We start from the raw sequence: 362 nt of genomic DNA, 5'->3' as shown, positions 1-362 counted from the left end.
GCCGGCTTGAGCAACCCGCCGCGACAATGGAGGCTACTTTTGAACTGGGCCCTCCTCGCGGCTGAAGCCTTCATTAGCATTTTCGGCGCCCATTGGCCGAGGGTGGCCCATCAACTCCCGGATTGGCTGAGAGGCCGCCAGCCTGGGTTTGAGTTTTCCTGCCCAGGGGCAGCTGCGGTGCTGGGGAGGGGACACCGAGGCGCGCAGAGGCCCTGGGCAGCTGGGGAAGGGCTCTCCCACCTCCAGCTTCTTCCTGGTCTCGCCGACCTCACCTTCGGCTCCGTCCCCTGCCCCACCAGCTCTCCTGCTGCGGTTCTGCCCTTTCTCTGCTCTGGCTGCTGTTGACTGCCCCCTCCATCTCT

Source organism: Otolemur garnettii, unplaced genomic scaffold (genome assembly GCF_000181295.1).
Source record: "Otolemur garnettii isolate 467f Iridium unplaced genomic scaffold, OtoGar3 scaffold00087, whole genome shotgun sequence".
Taxonomy (NCBI): Eukaryota; Metazoa; Chordata; class Mammalia; order Primates; family Galagidae; genus Otolemur; species Otolemur garnettii.
This window is presented reverse-complemented; position numbering follows the sequence as displayed.